A 27085-nucleotide genomic window follows, 5' to 3' on the forward strand; every position below is an offset into this window, starting at 1 on the left:
CAATAGGGTTTCACATGCATAAGTAGGCATGATAGCAAACCAGAAATTAATATATGGCCTTAACTGAAACCTCGATAGAAAAACCGTGTTTGAGCTTAGAATGCGGTAATGGCGTAAATTTCACTACGGTTATCGGTTGGGGGTGTAAGACCCACCGTTTCGAAGCTATGAAACAGGGCTACAACAATGTAGAAGGGCACTCAATCCAGTTACTAGCACCACTAGGTCAAAAATGCCAAAAACTATACCAGAATTCCCAAAACAGGTTTGCAAAAGACAGAAAACTGTAATCGGTATAACTCAGTCTATACAAGTCCAAATGCCGAAATTCCAAAGGCATATGTTAGCTAAGACATTCAGCTACATTTCATCAGAAGACATCAACTTCAAAATCCAAACCAAAACCAGTCAAAATGGCCAATCACTATCGCAGTTTTCGCATTCTGTCCAAAGCAGAACAGCTACAGTAATTTCGTCATAACTCATTCTACACTAATCCAAATGACCTGAAATTTTACAGGCATCTCCATCACATCAATACCTACAACTTTCATGTTTTGAGCAAAGTCTAATTCGGCCTCTAACCTAGTAATCTAAAACCGGACAGAATTGGGGACTTTCAAACCCTAACTTGCCAATTTTCCATCCAAATCCAAAATTAGTTGCATTTAACCACAGTTCACATCCACTAGAGCCATAATAGTCCATTGCCAATCATCACAAACAACCACACCATCATAATCCAATTAAACCAGAAAAATTCCCAATAAAATAAAAACTTCACCATAACAAGCCAAACCAAGAGATAAACCACATTTTCAACTACTTAAGCCACTTCTAAGCATCATGTAACCATTATTGAAGGTAGTAGGGTGTTCAAGCAACACTTACCAAGAGATCAAGAGAGAGAGGGATGTAGGACACCTTTGCTCTTCAAACAAAGTTCACCAAACAACTTGCTAGCACTAGAAGGAAGAAATTTATGGAGTAAAAACTAAGTTAAGCAAGTGGTTTAGTTGATTTGAGCTTGGAGTTGGCTAGAATATTGAAGAGTTTTGTCTTTCTTCTTGCTTAGGGAGGGCCGGCCATGGAGGAAGAAAATGAGAGAATTTTTGGTGAATTTTTTTGAAGATATTTACTTATTTGGGTCAAAAGTCAAAAAATGTCAAAAGGTGAATAGTAACTCTTAAAGTAAGACTAATGACATGGTGACAAGTGGCACTACATTAAATGCAATCTTATCATTTCTTTTCTCTCTCACATCAATCACTTCACACACACTACTTATCTCTTAACACCCGATAAATTTTAAACAATATCCGAAACTTAACCTTATTGGCCGAATTTTTCCGAACTTTTCGCACTAGTGGGTCCCACGTCCATTATTTATCCTTAATTTTCTAAAAACTCGCCAATGCTAGAAAAATCATCTTAAAACTATAATTGCTCATAAAATCCTCTCAGAAAATATTTCTAAGCCAGAAAATGCAAAATTATGCAATTAAAGGGGAATAAACCCTAGGAAAATAATTAGGGTTTTACGGGCTCTCACACTCTCCCCCCCTTAAAAGAATTTCGTCCTCGAAATTTCTCACCTTAATTCCCGAAAAGGTTTGGGTATTTCTTTCGCATTTCCTCTTCCATCTCCCAAGTAGCTTCCTCCACTCCGTGGTTTCTCCATAGCACTTTCACTAGCGGAATCTTCTTGTTTCTGAGCTCTTTGACTTTTCGATCGAGTACTTGAACCGGTTTCTCTTCGTAGGCCAGTGATTCATCTACTTCGATATCCTCCGGTTGTAAAACATGAGATGGGTCAGGATGGTACTTCTTTAGCATCGAGACGTGAAATACATCGTGGATTCGAGATAGACTGGATGGCAGTTCCAATCGATACGCGACCGCTCCAACCCTCTGAAGGATTTTGTAGGGTCCGACGTACCGCGGTTGAAGTTTCTTTCCTTTGCCCGTTGTAAGACTTCGTAAAGGTGTGATTTTTAGAAACACATGGTCTCCAACTTCAAATTCCAAATCTTTTCTTCGATTATCCGCGTAGCTCTTTTGGCGACTTTGAGCGGTTTGGATCCGTTGCCTTATCAACTTGACCTTCTCTTGAGCCTCTTCCATCCATGGAATGGTTGCCGGATCTAGTGCCTTCTTTTCACCAACTTCATCCCAGTAAATCGGTGAGCGGCATTTGCGTCCGTAGAGAGCTTCATACGGAGCCATTTGAATTGACGAATGGAAGCTATTGTTATATGCAAATTCGACTAAGGTCATGTGCTGACCCCAATTGCCTCCAAAGTCCAGAATGCACGTTCGTAGCATGTCCTCGAGCGTCTGAATTGTCCGTTCCGACTGGCCATCCGTCTGAGGGTGGTAGGTCGTGCTCAAATTAAGTTTAGTCCCCAGGGTTTCTTGAAATTTCTGCCAAAACCGTGATACAAATCGTGGATCCCGATCGGAAACAATACTCACAGGTACACCGTGTAGTCTTACAACCTCATCCATGTATAGTCGAGCCAACTTGTCCATTGAATACTTCATGTTCACCGGCAAGAAATGGGCCGACTTGGTTAATCGATCAACGATCACCCAAACGGCATCGTGTCCTCTTTGCGTCCTTGGTAAACCTGAAACGAAGTCCATGGTAATGTTTTCCCACTTCCACTCGGGTATCTCCAAGGGTTGTAACAGACCCGATGGTTTTTGATGCTCTGCCTTCACTTGCTGGCAAATGAGACATTTTTGTACATATTGCGCGATTTCCTTCTTCATATTGTCCCACCAATAGGTTCCTTTCAGGTCTTGATACATCTTGCTGCTACCCGGATGGATTGTGTACTTAGATCTATGAGCTTCCTCCAGAATTTCTGCTTTCAATGCCTCATCCTTTGGTACCACCACTCGGTTTCGGTACTTTAAAATACCCTCAGGACTCAAATTGAAGTCCGTAGTTTCTCCCTTATCCACTTTCTCTTTCCATTTCTGTACCATCAAATCTTCTTTTTGTGCCTCTTTAATACGTTCCAGTAGAGTGGAGGTAACCCTAACATTGCCAAATATCACCTTATGGCTCCCTAGACAGGGTTTCCACTCGCACACGGATTCTAGCAAACCCCACTCCTTAATCATTAGCCCTGCTACTTGCACCTTACGACTCAAGGCATCTGCTACCACATTTGCCTTTCCCGGATGGTAATTGATCGTACAGTCGTAATCTTCCAGGAATTCCATCCATCGCCGTTGTCTCATATTCAGTTCCTTCTGGGAGAAGAGGTACCTAAGACTCTTGTGATCCGAAAACACTTCAAAGGTCACCCCGTATAGGTAATGCCTCCATTTTTTCAGAGCAAACACCACTGCAGCTAATTCTAGATCATGAGTCGGGTAGTTTTGCTCGTGAAGCTTCAATTTTCTAGAGGCAAAAGCAATCACATTCCGGTTCTGCATCAAAACACATCCCAATCCCTCTCGCGACGCGTCCGCATATACTACAAACCCATCCACTCCATTTGGCAAGACCAGCACTGGAGCCATGGTCAGTCTTTTCTTTAATTCCTGAAAACTTGTTTCGCATCGGCCGTTCCAGATAAACTGACCATGCTTCTTTGTCAAGTCAGTTAGAGATCCTGCCAGTTTGGAAAAATCTTTAATAAACCTTCGGTAATACCCAGCTAGCCCTAGAAAGCTACGAATTTCCGTGGGGGTTTCTGGCCTCTTCCAATTTGTCACGGCCTCAACCTTCGCCGGGTCCACCGAAATACCTTCATGAGAGATCACGTGCCCTAGAAATGCCACTTTCTCCAACCAGAACTCGCATTTGCTAAACTTGGCGTATAGCTGATGTTCCCTCAAGGTCTGCAACACCACTCTCAAATGTTTCTCATGCTCCTCACGTGACTTAGAGTAGACCAAAATGTCGTCAATGAACACCACGACAAACCGGTCTAGATAGGGTTTAAAAACCCTATGCATTAGGTCCATGAAGGCGGCGGGAGCATTAGTCAATCCAAAGGGCATAACGGCGAACTCGTAATGCCCGTATCTCGAGTTGAAGGCAGTTTTCGGAATGTCCTCCTTCTTTATCAATAACTGATAGTATCCCTGTCGGAGGTCCAACTTCGAGAAGACCACTGCTCCTTGCAGCTGGTCAAACAACTCGTCGATGTGGGGCAGTGGATACTTATTCTTGATCGTCACGTTGTTCAGCCCCCTATAGTCAATACACATCCTCAAAGTTCCATCCTTTTTCTTCACGAATAGGACCGGAGCTCCCCAAGGAGACTCACTCTCGTGGATGAATCCCCGCTCCAAAAGGTCTTGTAATTGCAACTTAAGCTCTTTAAGTTCTGCAGGCGCCATTCGGTAAGGGGTTTTGGAGATAGGTGCGGTTCCAGGTAAAAGATCTATTCGGAATTCTATCTCTCTTTCCGGAGGTAGGGCTACTAACTCGTCAGGAAATACATCCGGAAATTCCCTCACTATCGCCACGTCTTCCACTTTTAACTTATCCGTAGGGGTATTAATTAGAAAGGCCAAATATCCTTGCGCCCCTCTACTTATCAGTTTCCTAGCTCGAATGCCTGAAAGGAGAGCAGATGAGGCTAACCTACCCCTTATATCTAACCTTAAGGTTGTCTCGCCAGGAATGCGAAATTCAACTATTTTCGTTTTACAGTCCAGTTGGGCGTTATATTTAGCTAACCAGTCCATACCCAAAATCACGTCGTACCCCTTAATGGATAAACTAATCAAGTCCCCTAAAAACCTCCTTTCACCTATCCATACGTCGCAATCCCTATAAACCATACTAGTCACCAAACGTTGGTTCCCCGTAGGTGTACTAACCTCTAAGTCATATGGTAAACTAGCAGGTTTTATATCGATGCCACACATGAAATCAGGGTTAACAAACGAATGAGTGGCACCAGGATCAATTAAAACTTTGGCAAAGCGGTGGAAAATAGGGATCGTACCTTCCACCACCTCGGAAGAATCTGGGACCTGATGGGGCTCTAAGGAATAAACCCTAGCTGGCACCTTAGGTTTGGACCCGTCTCCCTTGGCTGGTCCAGTGTTAGTCCTCGGCGGTAGCTGACTCCCCTTTCCATCTTGTTTCAGGACCGGACATGTAGCCAGCTGATGGTCCGCACTTCCACACCGCAGACATTTCCCCAGTTTCCTCCAGCAATTGTCCTCGGTGTGGTTTGTCTTTCCACAGTGCCCACAGGGACCACGAGGTGCCGAAGCCGAGCCACTCTGGGTGTTCCCCCTTTGTCCTCGCCCAGCTTGGCCGCCCCTGAACGGAGTCCCTCTGCCGGATCCAGATTGTCGTCCACCCCCAGTTCCTCGTCCAAACTTCGAGGGAGTACTCTTCTCACTTTGTCCAGATGTACTCCCAGGAAAACCACGCTTCTTGGCCTGGAAGTTTCGGACCTGAAGCCGTGCACTCTCGACCCGTTGGGCTTTTTCCATTGCCTCGCTAAAAGTAGTGATTTGAGCCGCTGCGAGATCTTTCTGGATCTCCACGTTCAAGCCCTGAATAAAGCGCCTCACGCGTCGTTGTTCGGTCATAATTAGTTCAGGCGCGAATTTGGACAGGCGGGTAAACTGGCTCTCGTACTCCGCCACAGTCTGAGCCCCTTGCCGGAGCCGGATAAACTCGTCCTCCTTCCTTTCCTGGATTAGAGGAGGGAAAAACTTAGCATTAAATTCTCGGATGAAGTTCACCCAAGTCCTCTGTGTCTGCTCCCGCTCCCATTTCTGCCTAATTACGTTCCACCAGGAACGGGCAGCCCCCTCGAGTTGGAACACGGCAAAAGTCACCTGCCGTTCGTCCGGATAGTGTAAGGCCGCGAATATGTCTACCATCTTCTCCAGCCATTTCTCGGCCACGTCAGGGTCGGGTCCCCCAACAAACTTCGGCGGGGAAAACTTTTGAAAACGTTCTAGAGCTCTATCTTCGCTCTCATTATGATGGCCAGGGTTTCCGGGGTTTCCAGGGTTAGGGTTTGGGTTCTGGCCCTGTTGTTGCACTACTTGTGCAAGTAGGTTTGTCATTTGCTGCATAGCGGCAGCTATTTGAGCATTGGGGTTTATTTGGGGTTCAGGAATTGGGCCAGTAGAAGCTTCCCCAGTTTCTCTAACCGGTGTGGGTTGTCTAATACCGCGCCCACGCCCCCGACCACTTCGTGTTCCTTCCATAAGGTATACTTGTTCTAGGCAAGAGTACTAACCAAAGCAGGAGTAAAACAGGTAAGTAACACATAAACTTTCACATAACACATAGTGATACAGTTCATACAGGGTCACAAGCACACGTATATACAAGCCAAACATTTATACAAGCAGTCAGTCAAGTACGGTCAAAGCACGTACGTACACAAAGATCCACCTGAGGATAGGCCTATCAAAAGAGATTTACACGTAGCCAACTCTATATCCAAAACGGTTAGCTAAGGCTCTATTCCTATCCCTATGTACATTCAAAACCACCACTATCCAAAAGGTGCCCTAAGATCAAGGCCTAATCAGTCGCTGGGGTCTGGGACCCAGGCGATGGGGTAGACTCCTCCCCAGGCTCGGCCCCAGCACACGAGGCCTCATCACTAGACTCCTCGAGTCCGTCGTCACACAAATTAAGGATCGCCTCAGCGCGACCCCGGACCTTGCGAGCTCGCTTGAGCTCTCGCTCTCGAGCCTCCTTTAATTGAGCGCAAAGGTCGTCCACTCGATCTTCGGCCTCAAGTACGTCGTACTCTAACTCTTTAATTCGCGCAGCTTGCTTATCATTAGTTGCCCTATCCTGAATAGCATCGACCTCCAGTCGAGCATTCTCTCTTGCCAACCCCTTGCGCTCTTTATCTAGCGCAAACACTAGAGTGTTCGGGTAAGCATATCTCTCCTTACACGGGCACCGTCGAAGACGGTTAGACGGGCTCCAACGAATGACGGCCCCTCCCGGCCGTATCTGATAGGGGATCACAGGAAGTACTTTACGAGGTCTAGCCCCCGAAGGACTAGCACTAGTGTCACCCTGTTCGGCCATCCTACATCACAAGAACATGTAGTTATCAAAATAAGCTTAAAGGCCAAAAGCAACAATCCGTAAGGCAAACAATCCGATAACACCCAGGCTAATTCAAACCTAGGCTCTGATACCACCTGTGACAGCCCCACCTTCCCCTAAGGCGAACCAAAGGGGTTAGCGGACTGCCTGCCCAGCTCTCGCCAGGACTACGGTACAGTTAACGTCGTTCTATAACGTTCCGAAACATACCATTGCGCGCAAACAAGTCAGAAAACACAAAATAAAAAAAAAACGAAAATTGAAAACCGAAATGAATAGTGCTGGACACGCCAGAATCCGGCCGGAATCTGGCCGGATTAGAGGCCGGATTCTTGGCCGGATACTGTCCAGTAAGCATCTCGAATTTTTTTCAAAAGTTCCACCCAATCCGGCCGGCAATCCGGCCAATATTCCGGCCGGATTGTCTGGCCGGATACCGGCCAGTGAGCAACTGGCCGGGTTTCCAATTTTTCTCAATCAATCCGGCCTTCAATCCGGCCAGATTCTGGCCGGATTCCTGGCCGGATTCAGGCCAGTGAGCTTTTGCCAAAAATTTTTTTCTTTTGCCGTTTGAAAGCCGATTCGCTCCGAAGTTCATCCAAACATCAATTCAACATATAAACATATATATACAATGGAAATCATCATTTACATCCATAATGGCATGCCAACCATTCATTAAGGAGTACACATTCGATTTGCCTATCAAAAGGAAATGAACCCGTTACATTAGGGTTTCACTTCGAGAGCGATACAAAAGACATGTACAAGCTCAGTATGGCAATTGACTATCCAGTCCATTTTCAAAAGCATTTATATTCCTGTAAGGAAAACAAATAACACGGAATGAGCCAAGGCCCAGTGGTATACCACCCAATAAGCAATCAAAGTCATATAAGAATGAACCTTCATTTAAAGTGCACAACTAAGCAATGAAGCAAAATGGTAAAAGGATACGGTCGGCTCTCAAGAGCCCATTTCCACGCTTGCAATCTTGAACCAATATCATTGACTCTCCGTCAATGTTAAAATACCAAACCGTAGACAACTCTTTACTTCCATTCCTTCCACCCAACATACCCCAACCGGGCCCGCACTCCATTTCAGTAGCTTTTGGTAATACTCGAGTTTACCGGAACCAAGGGTCTCATACCACAAGGTTCCCCAGTACAGTCCCCGTGGCAATTCAATCTTCACGACCAAGCCCTCGCCGGCTCGATCCAATTGACTACCAAACGGAGTTGAGCTCAGTAATGCAGTATGGCCGTTGGACATCGTCCAAACGACATCAATTCGGTTTCCATGAAATGGAATTTACCAACCAATATATCAAGTCCAGTAATGCAATAAAACGGTAACCAATCAGTGACAATAACAAAAGAGGTGAGGGCGGTCAAGTACACCCTCACCCTGATCAATTTCAATATCCAAGTAGGCCATTAAGGCATCACATAACATTTAACAAAGCCACATAGTAATCCATCAAGTGAGTAGTATACTCACCAAGTAAGAAAATGGTGTTTCATACACCGTGATCACCAAGACGCCGTGAGCTACCGTCACGCCCTAGAATCACACAACAAATGCAATGAGACTCGAGAACGAGTCATCAAACAATACTAAACACAACCCCAATAGGGTTTCACATGCATAAGTAGGCATGATAGCAAACCAGAAATTAATATATGGCCTTAACTGAAACCTCGATAGAAAAACCGTGTTTGAGCTTAGAATGTGGTAATGGCGTAAATTTCACTACGGTTATCGGTTGGGGGTGTAAGACCCACCGTTTCGAAGCTATGAAACAGGGCTACAACAATGTAGAAGGGCACTCAATCCAGTTACTAGCACCACTAGGTCAAAAATGCCAAAAACTATACCAGAATTCCCAAAACAGGTTTGCAAAAGACAGAAAACTGTAATCGGTATAACTCAGTCTATACAAGTCCAAATGCCGAAATTCCAAAGGCATATGTTAGCTAAGACATTCAGCTACATTTCATCAGAAGACATCAACTTCAAAATCCAAACCAAAACCAGTCAAAATGGCCAATCACTATCGCAGTTTTCGCATTCTGTCCAAAGCAGAACAGCTACAGTAATTTCGTCATAACTCATTCTACACTAATCCAAATGACCTGAAATTTTACAGGCATCTCCATCACATCAATACCTACAACTTTCATGTTTTGAGCAAAGTCTAATTCGGCCTCTAACCTAGTAATCTAAAACCGGACAGAATTGGGGACTTTCAAACCCTAACTTGCCAATTTTCCATCCAAATCCAAAATTAGTTGCATTTAACCACAGTTCACATCCACTAGAGCCATAATAGTCCATTGCCAATCATCACAAACAACCACACCATCATAATCCAATTAAACCAGAAAAATTCCCAATAAAATAAAAACTTCACCATAACAAGCCAAACCAAGAGATAAACCACATTTTCAACTACTTAAGCCACTTCTAAGCATCATGTAACCATTATTGAAGGTAGTAGGGTGTTCAAGCAACACTTACCAAGAGATCAAGAGAGAGAGGGATGTAGGACACCTTTGCTCTTCAAACAAAGTTCACCAAACAACTTGCTAGCACTAGAAGGAAGAAATTTATGGAGTAAAAACTAAGTTAAGCAAGTGGTTTAGTTGATTTGAGCTTGGAGTTGGCTAGAATATTGAAGAGTTTTGTCTTTCTTCTTGCTTAGGGAGGGCCGGCCATGGAGGAAGAAAATGAGAGAATTTTTGGTGAATTTTTTTGAAGATATTTACTTATTTGGGTCAAAAGTCAAAAAATGTCAAAAGGTGAATAGTAACTCTTAAAGTAAGACTAATGACATGGTGACAAGTGGCACTACATTAAATGCAATCTTATCATTTCTTTTCTCTCTCACATCAATCACTTCACACACACTACTTATCTCTTAACACCCGATAAATTTTAAACAGTATCCGAAACTTAACCTTATTGGCCGAATTTTTCCGAACTTTTCGCACTAGTGGGTCCCACGTCCATTATTTATCCTTAATTTTCTAAAAACTCGCCAATGCTAGAAAAATCATCTTAAAACTATAATTGCTCATAAAATCCTCTCAGAAAATATTTCTAAGCCAGAAAATGCAAAATTATGCAATTAAAGGGGAATAAACCCTAGGAAAATAATTAGGGTTTTACGGGCTCTCACAAGACCTCTTGCAAAAATTTTCTTTGAGGAATAGTGGGGATTGAGTTGATTTGCATCTGGAGATGGCCAGTCCTAGTGCGAATTGACTTGGTTTCCACTTGACGCTTAAGTGAGCCAGTTGTACATATTCTCTGAGTTTGAACATGGGACTTGAGGCTTTAACTAGAAATCCCAAGGTTGGTTATTCTTGGAGATGAATGTACTTTAGATATTGGTTGACTCGCTAAAGATTTCTTTTAAAACTTTGGATGAATGGCCTTTGATTTCAACTTGTATTATGACCTGATTAGCTCTAATTTTGTAATGGCATACAACTTAATTGAGACTAGTTTAAATTCTATGTTAACTGTGAATGTGTTATTCGTGAAATTGTTATCTGTGGATATAGTTTTATTGCTCATTTTGAAAATTGTTAAATACACGTGTGCATAGTTAATTTTGGTTTAGTGAGCCATTTACACATACATGTATAGATTAGTTGTGAGAATGGAAGCTGGGAGACGACGACGTGGGCGTCAACCCAGACGACCTCAAAATCAAGGAGGAGATAAAGAATCTACCGCCGACCGAAACGCTGAACCTAGGGTTGGGGAAGAAAACCAAATTGGGTTAGTTTTGACTCGCATGACAGACATACTAGAGCGATTGGTACCCCAACAAGGTCAGGGAATTGGACAACTGAACCAACTTGGAAACCAAGAAATAGGGGAGGATAGGGCTTTAGAGAGATTTCAAAAGTTTTCCCCTCTTAAATTTTCTGGGGGTCCCGACCCCGATATAGCTGAAAATTGGTTGGAGAATATAAGGAATATATTTGATGCACTAGATTATTCCGAGGAGAGAGAAGTAAACTTTGCTGTGTTCCAACTTGAAGGACCGGCTCGAGCATGGTGGAATGTTATAAGAAATAAGTGGGAAAGGGAACAAACTCCGAGAACTTGGACGAATTTTGTCCTAGAATTTAATGAAAAATTCTTTCCACCACTAGTCCAAGAAAAAAGAGAGGATGATTTTATAAAACTTCGCCAAGGAACTTCAAGTGTGGCAGAATATGAAACTGAGTTCACGAAACTGTCTAGGTTTGCCCCAGAATTGGTAATTACAGAGCGAAAGAGAATAAGGCGGTTTATTCAGGGCCTCAATCTAGAAATTCAAGATGGCCTCGCAGCGGCCCAAATCGAAACGTTTAGTGATGCCCTTGAGAAAGCCCAAAGGGTTCAGATTTCAAAAGCCAAATTGAGAGTTTTTCAAGAACGGAAAAGAGATGCACCTAGTAGTAGTCACCCTGAGGCATCTAGAAACACTGTACCACCACCCAAAGTTGGAAAAGGAGCTGGTGGGGTGAGACTATCACTTCCATCTTCTTCTCAGATGCAGCAATTAGAAGGAACTCCGTCACAAGGAACTCAGATTAAAAGGGGTCAATCAAGGACGACGCCATAGGGAAGTCAAACCATGAATTTTCAACCAAACTGTGGATACTGTGGAAAAGGAAATCACACTGAAAATAACTGCTGGGTGAAGGAGAGAAAGTGTTTGCGTTGTGGGAGTGCAGACCATCAGGTTAGCAACTGCCCAAGAAAGCAACCACGAGAGAATAATCATCGACAAGGATATGGAACTACTTCTGAACGAACTACTGAAGGAGGGAACCGACCACAAGTGCCAACTGGAACATATGCCTCTATCGGTCGACAGACTCTGGGGTCGACCGAGGTAGTTGAAGGTATGAATTTCGAGGACGAAATTCTCTTAAGGGGGAGAGGATGTGAGGACCCATATCTTAATTATTGCAAAATATTTTTAAATTGGTCATTTAAAAGTATTTTTTTTGCATGTGAATTACTCAAGTCTTCCCAAATTGCATGAATTTCTCAAAAATGAGTCTAAACAATTGATTCTTTAAACAATTATTATTTTAAGGGTAAAAAATAAAAAAGCCCCCTGTGATAAACCTAATACACAGAAAAGCCCCCCGTGGTTTCAAAATATACAACACGACTCCTCATACTTTGAACTAAATTGTAAAGGTGACGGAAACCGTTAAACTTAACGGAAATTGTCAAAATGACCAAAATACCCTGATATAATTAAGCAAAAGACAGCTCAAAAAAATCATTTGTTTTATTTTCTAAATAGAGAGAATTGAGGGTTAAGGGGTAGAATTGGTATATTTGATAAAAAATAGGTATAAAAAATTTTTTTTAGGTTCCAATAAGTCATTTCCGTTAAGTTTAACGGATTCCGTCACTTTTACAATTTAGTTCAAAGCATGAGATGTCGTATTGTATATTTTGAAACTATAGGGGGCTTTTCTGTGTATTAGGCTTACCACAGGGGGCTTTTTTGTTTTTAACCCTTATTTTAATGACCAAATTTATTCGAGTTGAATTATTTATGGTGTTTTTGATTGTTACATATACTTGTCGCATTTGCATCTTTGACTTTTAATAAATTTTATTATTGTTGGTTCTTAGATAAGTAGGTAAAAATAAGTTTAAAGTCGCAAATAAATTAATTGTGCAAAATATTGGGTTATTTGAATTTTTGCCAAGTTAAGTTAATATTTCTTGACGTAGAGTGTGGTATTGCTTTAATATTAATTCCTTGAATTTCAATAGCTAATTTTAAGTATTATTAATGTTAGGTGTTAACGGGAACCTAGAATTAAGGCAAAATCGTTTTAAGTCAAAACTTTTTATAATTACCCGTAGGACGTTGTATTACGATAATTGAATTTTTTTGCGAGGGTAGAATATTAGTAGGCATTCGAATTACATTTGGGGTAAATTTTGGAATTAGTTTAGGATGAGGGACCTAAGTGAAAGATTGAACAAGATGCTAAAAGACTAAAACAGCCCTTCTCCAATTCAAATTCACCATGCAACCACCAAAGCTTCCTCGGCCAACCTTAGGAACAAAGCACTTCAATTTGCTGCCGGTTCCATTTCCTTTCCACGCTTCATTATTCATTCCAGCACCTTCCATTGACATTGCCGACTCAACTCCACTCACAGCACCTCAATATATAAATGTTCCACCTCTCTCATTCGCGGCTTAACTACCCACTTCAGCAGCCCAACATTCCACAACATTTCCATCTCTGCCGAAGTGCATTCCTTTTCTCCACTAACTCACCTCAACCACAACAACACCCTCTGCCTTGGAATCATCGAAGTGAGGAAACCAGCGAGGGAGAGGGAGCTGCCATTCCATTTTTCACCCTCAACTAGCCGTGATCAATTCAGTCACAACCACTACAGCTGCAACCACTGAATTCAGACTAACCATCCTCGCGTGCGTGAGCTGCCGAGAGGAAAAATTGCAGCTGCTGTCCGTGTGAGCTTTTCATCCTTTTCCTTTCGTCTGTAAACTAGAAAGAGATTGGGAGCCATATTGTCTTCATACTAGTCGCAAGCTAGAGCAAAGGAGAAGGAGAGTTGCGGACTGAAATTCTGGACAGCCGAGAGTAGAGGATTTTTGCAGCTGCTAGTTGCGTGATTTGAGCCTTAAGCTGAGGTAATTTCTGGACTTAAGCTAGTTGATTATGGGATGATGAAGCTGTCTATAAGCATGCATGTGGACTGGTGAGGTTAGATGAAGAATTGTGACTTAAGAAATCTGGTTTGGAATGAATTGAAGCTGCTGAATGTGTGAGCTGGATTTTTGTAACTTTAATTAGCTAATCTGTGATAATCTGAGCTTAGAAATGTGTTTAACTAACTGAAAACAAGAAGTTTAAACCATGCATGAAGTTAATTAGCCGTATTATGCTAGAAGGGAAAAATAATACACGACTCTGCTTCATGCAAGCTCATCCGAGAGCAGTGAACAAAAATTCTGGTTTTGTGGTTGAATGTTGTTGATGACCGAACCTAATTTGAACTGGGACTGATAATTAATACATTGATTAGTCATGCATGTTGGTTTTGAGTACCTAATACAAGGTTTTAGCTGAAGAAAATCCAGATTTGCGTCTAACTTAGCTGCTGGAAATTTTCTGGAATAGCCGAGAGACTTCATGTTTGTTTGCATTTGTAATTGCTGTCAAATGGAAAATTTTGTTATGAATTGCATATAGATTGTTAGCTTTAAGTATTAAGTGAAGCTTAATGGAAGAAAATCTGAGGAAAAGTTGAATTGTGGATTGAAACCGAGGGAAATTTTCTGCTGTAAAATATTCCAGCTTGGTCGAGAGAAGGAAGTGAGCATTTAATTAGTTTTGTTTTCGAATTTCAATTCAGATTTTCGTATTGGATGTTTAAGATTTGCTTGAGGCTTGCTAATCACCTTTTTCATGTTGAGCTGAGGTAAGAATTGAAGAAAACTAGGAACAAAAGCTATATAAATAAACTATCAATTGCTGGAAAATTTTATCTTAGCTGATGACAGATTTATGGGGACTTTTTGGTGGAATAATTTATTGGAATTAAGCGTTATTTGCTTTGGTATATGCTGGTATGAATGTCATACTTAAATTTATGATGGTTTGAATAAGAGTCTTATGGTTTTAAAAGAGAAAAAGGAGTTTTTCACAAGTGAAAAATGAGTTTCCAGATTTTCGGATTTCTCTGACCAGTCTCAGTAAAATGCTTATATCTTGGTGTAGGAAAATCCGATTGAGGTGCCGTCAGTGGCATTTGAAACTAGAGTCATGGGCCTTTGTTTTGTAGAAATTTCATATTTTTCCTCCATGTGTAATGCTGTCCGTGATTCCTCAAAGTAGGCTGTCCTGTTAGAATGTCCTGTTTCCTCAGGAAACTGAATTCTTGACTTGGATCGAATATTTGGCCTATTTGTGATTTGAATCTCTGAAAAGTGTCTTCTGGGATGTGATAGTATTAAAAATCTATTCTACAACAGTATAATTTTCATAATTGTTTGATTTGTGGAACATGAACTAAAGCAATTTTTGAAGGAAAATATTTTCCAGCATGACCGAACTGGTTGGGACTTCTGGTGAGTTTATTTGCTGGATTTGTGTATTATTTACTTTAGCTTGGTTTGGACAGATGATAAGCTATGTGTTTAGTGAATTTAGCAAGTAAAAGTTAAAGGTTTAATGGACATCTTGGATTGAATTTTGCTGGGTTTTCTTGACTACCGAATCAAGAAAAGAAAATCTGAATTTTAGAACTACTTGAGAGTCAAGTGGGCTGTAGTTTTTATTCTTATTTTGAATGGATTGGTGTTTGAAGCGAGTATTGGTTGTCAAGAGCTAATGATTGATGAAGCTCTTGACCATTCGAATAGTTTTGCAATAATTTAATTTTTGGTGAATTGGCTCAAGTAGTTGGCTAAAATGTGCTTGGAAGTTCCCTGGTTTGCGTTTTGGATTGTCTTGATACCTTGGACTTCCTTTGTTGAATTTTATTTGGAATTGAATCTGTGGAGACCTAGGGCTAATGATTGATGAAGCCCTAGTGAAATTGATGTCTGAATTGTGATTTAGCTATTTTGGCAACCAGGAATACAATGTGCAAATAATTTGAAATCGTGAAGTCCGTTTTGGTCTGTTGAATTTGAGTACTTTTAAATCAAGCTTTGTGGAATTATTTTATCTTACTATCAAGTTATAGAGATGGAGAATAGCGCGTTAATATTTAAAATTTAAATGAAAAGTGTAGAAAACTTGCTCGGCAAGGAAACATGATTCTTTTTCACTTATACTCTAGTACTTGAGCTTTTATTGAAAATTTTCTAGTACGAACACATTTTTCACCTTCTCGATTTCCGTGCCAAATTAAGCATTTTACCCTTCTTTTGAAATTGATAGTCCTTGCCACGATTTATCTCGGAAATGGGACTTTTAAATTCCTTTTGGTTTTATACCAATGATTAAGTTAAAACTTCCTATTTCAATTTGTTTGAGCTTGAGGCTTGAGTGTGTGTATCTAAGAGGTTTTCTTTATTCGCCTTAATCGAGCATCTAGGTAATTTGTATTTGTGATTAATCTCAGGTGATTCAGAGGACACCGAGAAGCTCTTTTAATTTCCTGCTTTTGCTCTTGCTTTGCTTCGGATTACGGTGAGGGATTCCAAACTGTTTTGCACAAAATTGCTTCTCGAACTTGTATAACCACTGTTTGTATAATTGCTTATATATATATATACGTGGTATGACTTGATGAGTGCTTCTTTCATGCCTAAGTGGTCTAATACTTGATGAATCTTGTTCATTTGAATGAAAAGTAGTTATTTCTAGGCGAGTGTGTACTTTATCGCACTCGACCTAACTGTTGCTGTATTGCTTAACTGTTCAATATTTCATTGTTTATATGTTATTTGCGTATGCTGTAGGCCATGTGTACTTTATCACATTGGCTGAACAAGGCCTTTTCCCCTTCGTTATCACCTATTCGAGCCAGAAGCGGACTCGGTCGGATAGGTTGATAACCCTGGGCACTGTATTTTGGTATACTCGAGTATTACCACTGGAGGGATAAGGTGATGGCCAGTCAACCGAAGGAGTTACCAACGGGAGTTATAAGGACGGAAGTGGACCGAGTATTGTATCCTTTTGTGTTTGCTTTACTATTAATACTGTTATTGCTCTCCTAGTTGACATTTCTCGGGTAAGACTCCTCATGAGCATTAATCTCTGAGACGAAGCAATCCTTGTAATGTTCTTCTAGTCGGACGAGCCACTATTTGTTTGACTAAAATTCATGAAAATATATTTATGTGATCATGCATTCCAAATGTACGTTAGTGGTTTTTAAATGATTTATGAGTTGTACTCAGAACAAAGTTGCCAACAAAAGTATTACTTCTACATGTGTTTCCAAAGTAACGCTTACGCACTGGTTTATAAATACTTGATTTTCCCTTTTGAAACCTCATTGAGTTTTAGCTCACCCCCAAAAATATTTTAGTTCTATGCAGGGCTCGAGAAGGATAGTTACTCAAGCGCAAGGATTTGGAGTACCGTGGATTATCCTTTATGTGGATTGTGATTGATTTTCTTCGTGAAGTGTAATGGTTGTTTTGAAAGATTTGTGAAACTTTTTGGTATGATGTACTTGTGGTTGAAGTGAATGTAAATCTCATGATATTTTGGGGATTATACTTTTGTAAGAATGATTTGAATTGCAAACATAAGGATTGTACTTAAGTTATTAGTACGACAATTTAGATGAAGTATTGGACTTGTACTTTGGTGTGTTGGACTGGTGGATATATTATACTCCGTTTGAGCTTTTAAGAACCATCGATTATATTCATGCTTGAGTTTTGTAGTGAGTCCCGGCGAGAGTTGGGCAGGCGGCTGCCGAACCCTTTGGTTCGCCTTAGGGGGAAGTGGGGTCGTCACAGACGCCTCAGCCATAGGTTTCAAAAGGACTAATATTGCAATATGATGGAGTCGAAGTAAGGCTCGCAAGCGACGTACAGAAGATCTGTTCATCGCTCCCCTAATGTTCCAAATAAGGAGATTATGCATTAGAGATGGAGTGAGACGATACCTCAACGGTTTTAGAAGCCTGGCGTGTTAGAATCTGCCGAGGCAGCGGGACATGTGCCCTCCGCTTCCTCGGCTTCCGCGATAAAACCATGGTGAAACCGTCCGCATCTTACTCGCCCATTGGCTTGGTCAGTTGTGATCCCAAGGTTGCAATGAACTGTTGCAGAGAGCAGGTCAGTTTCGCTCTACTGGGCACAGGGCTGCGGGGCAGCTCCTCTCCATTCGAAAGAGATCCATGAGTGTCCGTCCTCTCCTGTTCGTGAAAACGAAGCTGAGTATCATCGCAGATACTGCCCAGCGCTGGCGTGAAGTCTAAAGGGGCCTCCTGTTGTTGCCCCAAAGCAGCAAAAGCCTCACGTATCTGCTGCGTCGAACCCACAGTAGCGTAAGGGAGAGCGGCCTCCCGCAGCTCTTCATGTGGTTGGGCTTCCCATCACCGAGCCCGGGGAGTTCAATCGATGGGCCAACGGTGCCGAGCGCTACAGCAGCCTCTCGGTCGAAATTTTGGGGTTGGGTAGCAGTGGGCTCCGTTGTCAGTTCATGGCCACGCTGCTCAGCCATGGTAGGTGCCTCCTTTTGCTGTGAAACGGGGACAAGACATGGTGCGCCACCACGCTCACCTTTTGCACGCCTACTACAAATGGAACAAAACAGAGGAAGATTCTCGCAAATTACTTGCTGCCAGAAACCCTGCCTGCCAACCCCTATCCATACGCGGCTGGGGAGATCCTTGGAGACATCGATATCGATGCAGATCCTGGCCACACTAGGCCAGGCTAAGGTAGCCGTTGCTGCGTCGATCTTTAAGGGAGTGCCAATAGCGGCAGCAATGGAGAACAACGAACTCTTGTCAAAGAAGTGGATGGGCAATTGTTCCAAGGAGACCCATAAAGGAGCACGAGAGGGCTCGCTGTTGAGCTGAAAATCAGGGGACCACTTGAACACACGCATGGGGAAATCAGCGATGGTCCAGCATCCCTTCAACCAGCATCGCAGAAAGTCTTCCTCCAAACAAAACCGAACCAAGATATGGTGGTGGTCTAGAAGGCCAATAGAGAAGGTCGAGTGGAAGCCAATCGTGGCGAAAGCTTTCCGTATTGTGTCCAGATTTGGTCTCCCATGGGAGAACTTCCCTACGATAGCAAACTGGAACGGCGCCGCCAGCTTGACAATATCCTCCTCATTAGAACAAGACTGCCGACTCGCATTTGAATTGAGAGAGTGGCTTCACTTTACATGGAGATAGGGACGGCTAGTCCTGGAGAACCTCAGTGAATGAACGACTTGCACCTCCTTTGGACTGGAGGTCAGCCATGGAGAAACCCTAACTTGCCAAATTTAGAAGGAGCCCAATAAATAATATAATGAATCTTTGTGTTAATGTTTGCTTGTTGATTTTCTACCATTGTAACATGCTTAATTGTACTTACAATTCACAACTGTCTCAAATTCTTGAACATTTTTCCCTTTGATTTAACTACATTATTTAGATTAGCTTCCAAAGATTCATGAAAACATTTATTTCTTTCAAAATATATTAAGACTACTCTTACTCAGTGATTTAGATTATTTTAATATCAATACTTTCTGTTATTTAGCTCTTTCATTTACACTAATTCAATAAGCGAGTAATCTAGCAAGTAGTTTGTCATAAGCACTACCTTTTGAGTTAGGTGTGAATGAGTTAGATTAATTCTGATTACCCTAATATCAATTCTTTCGAAATATATTAAAATTAGTAGTTTGTCATAAGCATTAGTTTTCGTTTTCACATCTTTTCATCAATAACTTGAATTAGATTAAACTTAACTGCATATGTATATTTTATCCTTATGCCATTACTTGATCATTATTAGTCACCAATATCTATTGTACTTTGCATCACTATAAAAAAAGGATATTAAGTCAAAATTTGTATTGCATATATGAGTAATTTCAATTTTCTTCTACTGATCAAGTTTCATTAAAGTAGACGACAACTAACTTTCAAATATTTGGAAACTGTATAAAAGTACCAGTAGATCTTTCATTTTCTGAATAACATCCCATAAGTCTGGTAGATATTGAGTTTACAAATAAATCTCATAAAACTAACATTTCACAAAATGAAATTACTATACTCACTATCGACTCTAAATCATAGCATGTCCATAGCACCAGCATACAAATATGTGAAATTCTCCTTCTACGATTCGGTTTCTTTCTCGCCATCTTTATATTGTGAATGCTACATTACCAAAATCAAATCATCATGAACTTGTATCATGAAAACCCAACGTGAACAAATTGTTAGTGAAAACATTCAAATAGAAACCTTTGATATGCATGATGTCAATACAGCTCACTTTCATCTATACACCAAAGCAACTAACTAAAATCTTAATGATATTTTGTATGCTAATAAAATTGATCACAAGTACTTATGGCTGATCATCCATTCACCTCCTGGGCAATAACTACTACACTAACTCCCAAAAGGAAAAGAGTACACAAATACTACCTGATCACAGTTCTGGGGCAAAAATCATTTCAACTCTTTAATAGCTTGAGAAAATCTTGAACCCTTTCCCACCATAGTTTCCAAATAATTTTTATCATTCACACTTGACCAACCAATTCTTCACTCTTTTAAAACAAACCATTGTTTCAATGATTTTGGCTGCACAAAACGCTTTGCTTGACACAAGCACAAATGTCTAAGGAGCGCAACCATGCTATTTTGCAATGTGGTTCACAAAAAAAATAGAAACTAGTAAGAACCTGCACCAAATTCATTATCATATTCGCAATCTCAACACATTAAAATAAATAACATTTATGTAGAATTCGAAAATTCTACTAGAAAAATATGGGAGATATATTTGATAAAATCAATGTATATGGAGAGGCAATTTACACACATAAGAATATGTGTGGAAGAACAGAAATAATATCAATAATAATCTATTAATCCCATCATAAGAACAAGACTCTCAATCTTCCACTCTTCTCAACTGAACACAATAATATGACTCCTTATTTATAGACTAAATGACTTGATAAACAAGTCTTACACCACAAGAAATTTCCTAATAAGATACTAATTCCTAAATAATAAAACTATCATAACTTGACTCCAATAGAATTACTAAAACCCTAACTTGACTAAAACACTACTAAATAATAATATGAAAATTTCTAATTTTGAGTCTTGATTTAATATGCCAACATTGCCTCCCTCAAATCAATCTGTCTTGGATTAGATTCACCACCATCACAATCAATAATCTCCGCTCTCTCTTGGATCAGGTTCACCATCATCACGATCAATAATCTACCTTGATTCTTGCTGCTGCAATATTCCACACACCTGTATAGAGTCGTTCAACTTATTTTCCACTTGCAAAAATAATCCAAGCTTTTGGATAGACTATTTTCGTCACCCAATTTGATGTCAACTTATTGACAATTCACTTTGTGATTTTCATAATCACAATCTAACTGATAGGATTCTTCTTCGATCTCTGTCGTAACATCTGCAATCAATCAATCTGACAATTCTCGAACCAATCTCATGGTCCAGTCCTCACAAACTAGCCACTTCATGACCAATCTTGTGGTCTAACTCGATCAACTAATTTCTTCACAACAATTTTATACTCTAACTCTCATAATGGAAAATAGCCACAATTAACCCTCATAATCGGGTCAATTTTTCAATGTCTATAGGCACCCCAAGATTAATTTCTTGAAATTAGAGTTCTGATACCACTTTATAGGACCCAAACACTTCGCTCCAATGGCCTTTTTACCAATTGGAAGAGAAGTAAGTTCCCAAGTGTCATTCTTCTCTATTGCATGAATTTCTTCCTCCATTGCTTTCACCCACCGATCATCATTGGCTGCTTCCTCATACACAACTGGGTCACAATCTGCATACAAAGCAAAATTAACAATATCTTCATCAGAAGAAATATCATCTGCTGTAATAACATAATCCTGCAGACAAGCTGGCATCTATCGCTGATGCTAGGGATGTTCAGTTAACTCAGTTTGTGGACCCTGAGCAACTGTGATGGCTGAATATCATAATTATCCTCCTCTTACTGATAATTTAGAGTCACTTTTGCTATTTCAAGATCTCCAGTAAACCAATCCCAAACACTTCTTTCGTCAAAAGTCACGTCTGTACTCACTATCACCTTTTTTGTCACAGGATTATACAACCTATAAGCCCGAGAGACTTCACTATAACTAATAAATACACACTTCTCCCCCTTATCATCAAGTTTCTTTCTTAATTGATCAGGAATATGGGAATAGGCAATACACCCAAAAACTCTGAGATGACCAACAAATGGTCTTCTACCACTCCAAACTTTTTTAGGAGTTTTTTCGGGAATACTTCTGGTAGGACACCTGTCTAACAGATAAAATGCACAAGAAATTGCCTCTGCCCAAAATGATTTTGGCATATTTTTCACCTTCAATATATACCTCACTATATCCATAACTGTCATATTCTTCATTTCTGCCACTCCATTTTGTTGGGAGTGTATCTGGTAGTCAACTAATGTTGTATCCCATTTTTCTCAAGGAAGTCCACCAAAGAGTCCAATATATAAGTCAGAAACTCAACTCTAACCCAAAACCTTAACTTATTAGGTCTCGGATCCTTACTTACATATTAAGTATTCTTTCTCTGTCTCTCGGACTAATGTGGGACATAACTTTTACTCATAAATCTAACAAATTTCCCCCTTTATGAGTATCGCCTCATATTAAACCCAAATTTACAAATCCTTTTTCGAACCCACTTTAATACTTAACACAAGTCTACCTTATCACGTAAGGTCACCTCTTTTCCCAAACATGGACCCACTCTTTTTCAACATCTAAACTGCATTCTGGACCCTTGCCAACCTTAACTCCTTGATCTAACACCAACCGGACCCCTTGCCAAACCCGTGGTGCATCTGGTCCAACACTAGCCAAGCCCCTTGGCACTTCGGTCCAATATCAAGAAGAGAATTTTTATCGATCCAACTCCGAGAAGAATCCACTTGCGCATGAGTAACCTAGTCTCACAATTTAGAACTCTGATACCAATTTGATAGGAGAAAACACTTCGAGAAAGCCTACCAAAGAGGCTAATATGTAAGTTAGGAACCCAACTCTGACCCAAAATCTTAAACTATTAGGTTTCGAGCCCTTACTCACATATTAATTAAGTACTTTTTCTCTGTTTCAATGAAGGTGCTTCAATAACTCCACCTGCATCTACTAACAAGTGATCACAGTCTCCCAAATAATTTCACACAAGATTTGGCTTTTACAGCATTCTTCCAATGCCTTACTCTTCCAGATATAGAGAAAGTGGTACACATCCTAACCATCTAATTTCTCATACATTTTCTTATCTCTCGCTGAATTTCAGTTACATAACAACCATCTGACTGAAGGTTGGAGTGAATTTGTTAGCGCAATTAATGCACAAGTGAATGATACGCTCTTCTTCTTCCCAACATCAACGATAAACTATCAAGTGATGATATTTGCTGAAAATGGAACAGAGAAGTATAACTTCAAAGACACGATAATGGTATTGAAATCATACAAATTCAAAGGTAGATTCCTCTTCTGATTTTCGACTCTCATGAACTTCAAATTACAAATTTTCTACAGTTTATCTTTGCGCTTTAAATTTAAACATTAGTATTCAAAACATTTTATGTATGATATATCAGCTTCTTATATTAGTTAACGGTATTTGTTAGTGTCTTTGTAGCATTTCCAAAGATATAAATTGTCAAAATCTAGCAACCAATTACCATTTGCACAAATAATATCTAAATATTCAAGCTGATGTTTTCACTAATCAACCTATTTAATACTAATTATTTAAGTAAACATTAAGTTTGATGTTTTCAGACTTAATACTAAAAATAATCTTGCAAAAGACAAAAGTATTTACAGATACTAGAAGTAATATATAATTAAGTACACACAAGTGTATGATACTACACAAAGGAAAAATATTTTTCAGAGTTAACAAAAAAAAAAAAATCATTAACAAATAGTCATACTTAACTCATCTCTCAATGAAGTAAGATTAAATTCAAACAAAAATAAATCTCGGTATAAATAATAACTATACATTATTGCAACATTTACTTTTAATTTTTTATCGCATTTTATAATTGTTTGATTACTCGCTATACATTTTATTGTTAAAATTACATTTGCAAAAACTAAATAGTTACTAGAAAACTAATAAGTTAATTTTGTTAGAGATGAATAAATATGCATATAAGGTTAAAGGAAAATAAATTTCATTTGCCGTACCTTTAAACTTAAATACAGGTGTTCTAATAATTTTGACGAAATGTAATCAATAAATTGCTTAATATTACATTTTAAAATTTCATGTCAATTAATATTACATTTTAAAGTTACATGTCAATTACAATATAAAAAATATATGCTTTTTAAGTTTAATCTTAAAGTTACAAGCTTAAAAATATTACAATCTTAATTTTTATGTTACAAAGTTAACAATGCTTGATAAATTTCACGAAAGGTAATGAATAATTACTTAATATTATGCTTTAAGTTACTTGTCAATTACAACCTCAAAAATATATATTTTGAAGTTTGTTAAAGTTCAAACTAAAAATATTACAATCTTAGTTTTTAAGTTATGAACTTAAAATTAATAAAATCTTAAAGTTATAGTTTTAGTGAATAATCTTAAAAAATACATTAGTTTAGATTGTACTGTATCAAGAATATCCAATTATAAAGCATGAAAATATATTCACTCACATTTTGTTGCATCAATTTTTTTTTGTTACTCTTCATTCTTATTATACACAAATGAACTACACATAGACAAAAAGCCTAAAACATGTTATTTATATTGGAAAGCAAAAACTTCTCCAAAAAAAAAAAAAAAAATCTCGGTCTTTCGACCATTATGACGCTCTCATAATTATTCTTTTATAGAAAGTTCTTTAACCTAGCATTGCTCTATTTAATTGTCAATGCAACATCAACTTAAACTACAGACTTCTTTAACCTTCAAAGGTTTTACTACTAAATTTGACAATTATATTTTTATAGTGGGTGGGCACAGCCGGCCTTTACCAGTAGACACAACAATTTTTTGATTTTATGGGAAATAATCTTGTACAGAACTGCATTGCAGTAGTCCCACTTTTATAAGGAAACAAAAGCCATCGTGGAGGATTGCATTGGCGAGTCAACACAAAATGCACTTTTTTTTTTAATCTAATCGACAACTGTATTACTCAGAAATGAACTCACAGTGAAAATCATTTGTTCATTTTTACGTGTTCAAGCTTCAAAAGTTTTAGAAAATTAGCTTTAATTTTCTAAAATTGGCAAATTCTTTTTGAACAAAACTTAGTACATAGTAACAGATAAATGATCGCGAATTCAACTATTTAGGGGCCAATGTGGAGATGAAAGGAAATATAGAGAGTATAAGGAGTTCCATAGTATGATTCAACAGAAAACTTGTACAACCTTATGTGTAATCTCCTTCACAAGGGGATCCACACTTTGGCTTCCACCTCAGTTCAATGTGGCTCCACCAATGGACATGAAGCATTATAAGAGTGAAAATCATGCTATGGACCTGTGAAATTGAAAATTGTGAGCGCATATGGGATTCAACTATCAGTCTCATGATCCACTCTGACACGTTGCCCATCATAGAATTCTGTCCCATAAGAAATAATGAATACAAAATATCGAACCATAGAAGTGATGGGTAAAGATTTTAAGGCACTTTCTGGATAGAACCTGTATAAAAGATTAGGCACAAAAATGCGTAAAGTATCCGTTCAGTAAGCATAATTTGCCCCAAAAAAAATCAAAATCAAATTGCATAATAAACACAAATTTTAATTATTTTTTATTTTACATATATTACATCATAAAAAATACTATTGTATTATTCTAAACAATTTTTTTTTAAAAAAAATAATCTTCTATCCAAACACACTAGTGTTTATAAAATCTTTAAGATCGACAACAAGAACTCACGCATTGCCACAAAAACAAACTAAGGCCAAAGCCGTGTGCTTAGCACTTGTTCCAATGCATGTGCGTACTAAAATGTTGAATCATTTCTTTTAACTAAACAAAGACGAGTTCTTCCCACTTCTAAGAAGATGCCAAACGTGGTTGTCTCAAGCATGCACTTTCAATATGCGAACCAGCTATGCTATTTGAGAGTGGCATCATATTTTCCACTTCCACATTTTGACTTTGAAATGATCTGTCCTCTTATAATTCATTTTCAATTATTTCAGTCTATAAATTTTTAAATTTATTAATGCAACTTGATCAACAGCGTCCACAAAGCTCAATGCATGGTCAAGTGCTAATTTTTTTTTGAAAATGAGTTGGTTCGACCTTTTGTTCATCCATCTTGGTAGGGTGACAAAAGTGTATAATCATCGTTTATCTTGTCTAAATCAGTTAATTTGTCTAACCAATGCTCAAGCACATTTTTGCCGTCTTGTCAATGAAACTGTACATATGTGGAGGGAAAAAAGCTTCTTTAATTAATAATTAACGACAAGTCAAATTTAGATTAAAACAAATGTAAGATCCAAGAACTGTCAAATTGTGGGGAATATCAAGATACGGTAGTTGCTATTTCCTTAAAAAGCATTTGTCTTAGAAGTGGTGAAGCTGCAAAAACATGGAACCCTTTTGGTACGCGCTCCATTTCCATGGGATCAGGCGGTTAGTGGAAGAGAGGGTTGTGCATGCTTAATTCTATGGACAAAGCGATTGGTAACTCGATCAATTCGACCTTTTTTATATTCTTTTAAATTCATTGACGTGGATCAATTTACTTTTCCATTATAAGATACATAGGATCGAGCAATTTTTATCAGTTCATTATCGATTAGTACTTGAAGCAGTGGTGGGGAATACATATCTGACTTGTTGGAGCACAAGCTGGCCACTGGTTTTGTTGTTAATATGGTAATTCATGGTGATTAAAGCTTCAATTATTGGCTATAGTTGCACATCATCTCCAAAGTTTATAAAAAATCAAGCTAATTCGAGTATCAGAAGCCATTATCATGTTCCTAAGATAAACATGTTATTTTTCCAAAGCACAAGCAAATGGAGAGGGTATATTTTCCACTTGGTTAGTGTAACTCTAGAAACAAGCAGAATCATGTCTGTTTATTGGATGAAAGATCCACATTTGCCATTAGTGATTGACTAAGATTAGAATATTGGGACACGTTCTAGAAAAGTGTATTTGACATGCAAAGGGATAAAGAGTTTTTTTTTTTTTTTTTAACTTCAACATAAACTTTCCCACTAAATCCTAAGAGTCATA

At 39.2% G+C, this 27085-nt stretch overlaps 1 long non-coding RNA gene across 1 annotated transcript; it reads left to right on the plus strand.

Moving 5' to 3' along the window:
- The first annotated feature begins 13333 nt into the window (after positions 1 to 13333).
- Positions 13334 to 17394, plus strand: LOC140010908 (uncharacterized). Its single transcript, XR_011818107.1, has 3 exons — positions 13334 to 13772; positions 16214 to 16281; positions 17129 to 17394. It is a non-coding gene; the product is annotated as an uncharacterized lncRNA (long non-coding RNA).
- Positions 17395 to 27085: the final 9691 nt, after the last annotated feature.

Source organism: Coffea arabica, chromosome 7e, assembly GCF_036785885.1.
Source record: "Coffea arabica cultivar ET-39 chromosome 7e, Coffea Arabica ET-39 HiFi, whole genome shotgun sequence".
Lineage (NCBI taxonomy): Eukaryota > Viridiplantae > Streptophyta > Magnoliopsida > Gentianales > Rubiaceae > Coffea > Coffea arabica.